This window comes from Tachypleus tridentatus, unplaced genomic scaffold, assembly GCF_004210375.1.
Source record: "Tachypleus tridentatus isolate NWPU-2018 unplaced genomic scaffold, ASM421037v1 Hic_cluster_2, whole genome shotgun sequence".
NCBI lineage: Eukaryota > Metazoa > Arthropoda > Merostomata > Xiphosura > Limulidae > Tachypleus > Tachypleus tridentatus.
In genome coordinates, this window is record NW_027467782.1 from 12,474,652 (window position 1) to 12,477,737 (window position 3,086).

Genomic DNA, 3,086 nt, shown 5'->3' on the forward strand with positions numbered 1-3,086 from the left:
GTGTTACTTGTTTATACGAAACTAATGACTATACGCTATAGACGTTTGTTCTAGGAGAGAGTCTCTGCCTTTTTTAGGTTATCCCGGTATGGTCAGGTGATTACGACAATCAACTCGCAACTGAGGGTCGTGGGTTAGAATCCCCTTCACATCAAACATGCTCATCCTTTCAGCTGTGGAGGTGGTACAATGTAACGTTCAATCCCGCCATTCGTTGATAAAAGAGTAACCTAAGAAGTGACGTTAGGCGGTGATGACTAGCTGCCTTCCATCTAGTAACTAAACTAATGCTATATTAGGGACGGCTAGTGAACTTTTCTTGGTATTTAGAGTGTTGTTTATACTATTGTTAAGTAATAAAAATTATATTTATAACATCGAACTCTATTTTAAGTTATTTAATGTTATGTTTCATGTTTTATTATTAGTATTTGAACGTACTTTTGTCATTCATTTTGTTTCTGACCCTTTTTTTTGTCATGAAAACAGCCTGTCATGATAGCCTTATTCTGACCTCTCTTCCGAATGAAAAGGATTAGATGAGTCTGGGAGAGCTGGTTCGAAGATTATTTAACATTCTTCTTGTATTCTACGTGTGATGTGAAACGGAAAGTTAATGAGGATCCTTTCAGCTTACGAGACTCCTGAACGTTATATAAAGATCTCATTATTCATTATTTAAAAAAGATTTTCACAAGAAGAGCTTTCTCCTCGTCTTGAGCAATCACCAGGACTTACGTAATACTGAAATATTTACATCGTAATGCGTTATTAAATCCCCTCGCAAATTAAAGTCACCAACACGTGTCTTTTGACAACGAAACTTCCATGTAAAAGTCGAGCCTTGTCACAATATTAATAGTTCTTCTTGTTATTCTAATAGACTCAGATAATCATCGAGGCTTAAACTGAGATTATCGAGGAAGAATATCAGTTCTAAAGAAAGAACTTACGTGTGACTTGAGGACCTAGTTAAAAAACCATAAAACTCAAACCTACACTTCCCTGAATTTCTCCCACACAGTTTTTCTCCTAGTATTGAGTTTTAAGAATCTCTTATTAGTATTACTGGTATACTATAATTTCCCTGTTATGTTTTCTTGTATTTGTTTGTTTTTCTTGACTGAAACTTGAAAGTTAGGGACATTGAAATTTACTGAGTTACAACGTTAAATTCCAGGTTTAGTTCCCGCAGTAGAAAAAAAAATGTGCAGATAACTAATCGTGTAGTTTTGTGCTGTAAACAAACCAATATATATTTCCCCAACTGAATAGTGATAATTTTACGGTCTTCAATCCTAAAATCCGCGGTTCGATTCCTCGCTGTGGACAGAGAGAAGGTAACTCATTGAGTAAATTTACGCTAAAACAACAGCAGGAAATCCATCTCACAAGGATCTGAGTAAATAACCTAATTAATGCATCACAGTCATTTAAAAAAACACTGATTAAAAATAATAACAATAATATATATATATATAAAGTAACTACTGCCAAGTTAGAAACACTATCGTAATTATGCACACAGAATTTAACTACGCTGTCGGTCTTGGAAACGTATGGCGATTTCCACACTTGTGTTATGAAAATGGTGGAGGTATGTGTCTTGTGGTTTAATCCAACATAATATACATGAAACCTTTACTTTACTAAATGTTAAATCGATGGTTGTGATAGATTATATGTTGTTGTTTGTTATTTAGGGGCATTTTTGTTTCCCTACCTCATCTGTTTAGTCTTGTGTGCTGTTCCTCTATTCTTCCTGGAAGTGGCCATTGGTCAGTACCTCAGCGTTGGTGGTATCGGGGTCTGGAATTTAGTTCCTATCTTTAAAGGTAGCTATTGTTGTTTACTTCTAGTGCCTTAGTATTTTTCACCTTTTCCGGATATATATAACTCATACTTACGTCTCAAATATGTCAACAGTTCTAACATTATGTAATCTATACTTTCACAACGAAGGTAGTCGTTGTACAGAGCCCATCACATATTCTTTTACCAACGAATATATATAAATGTTATTGTTATTACATTTATATATACATGTTATTGTCATTATACTCAGATTTAAATGTTATTGTTATGATATTAATATACTAGTGTTATTATTATTACATTTATATACGATATAAACACTAGTAAATATTTATGTTAGATGTTAAAGGTTGTTGGACAGAACCAATGGCATATTCTTTTACCAACGAATAGTGGGATTAACCGTACATTTTAATGCCCCTGACGCTGAAGACAAACACTAACAACCAGGCTAGGCAACAAATAAAACTTCCCATCTAATGTAACTGTAGTTTACGTCTTTAGTGAAAACAGTGTCATTGTTAATCAGTAACTGTCAAGCGACTTTTTTTTCGTTTATTTGCTATCAAGCTCTAATACTAGTTAATAATTCTTTAATCAAAACGTAACGAAACTAAATTAGTGTTAAATTTAAAGAAGTGAACTCTTTGTAATCAGTATTAATTTATCGTATTAATGTTATTAGGTCTGGGTGACAGCAGGAACGCAAGTGTTTTTCACCTTTGGTATTGGTTTCGGTTCCGTCGTAACTCTTGGAAGCTACAACAAGTTTAGCCACAACTTCTTCCGGTAACAAAAAAACAAACAAACTCTTAATACATTTTTTTTATTTGATTATTTAACAATGATTCGCACAAAAATGTTCAATATAATAATTCTCTGTACTCTGTATTCGTTATTCTTTCAATAGCTATTATTGTACACTTTGAACACATTCATTATTGTTTCTGTATCTTTATTTCTAGAGACGGATATATTCTATATATTGTTAACCCTGCTACCAGCATATTTGCTGGTACTATGATATTTTCCGTCCTCGGTCACATGGTCTACATGAAAGGCGACGGGGACTGAAGTTGCTGACGTTGTGAAGTCCGGTAAGATAATTCAGTCTTCTAGTGCTTCAGTTGTTTAGATAAACACTAAAAGCTCTGTTTCTGTACTAAATCAACGTATAACAGAATATTTCAGAACAAACCTTATTAATATTTTCTTGAATCTTGTTTCTAAAACATTTAAAATGAAACGTTTTTGGTAAGTTACAGTGTATC

General features: G+C 33.5%; 1 long non-coding RNA gene across 1 annotated transcript; it reads left to right on the plus strand.

Annotated features, from left to right (window-relative positions):
• Positions 1 to 1,709: 1,709 nt before the first annotated feature.
• On the plus strand, positions 1,710 to 2,880 carry LOC143243135 (uncharacterized). The gene is made up of 3 exons (XR_013024008.1): positions 1,710 to 1,835; positions 2,501 to 2,604; positions 2,781 to 2,880. It is a non-coding gene; the product is annotated as an uncharacterized LOC143243135 (long non-coding RNA).
• The last annotated feature ends 206 nt before the right edge of the window (positions 2,881 to 3,086 follow it).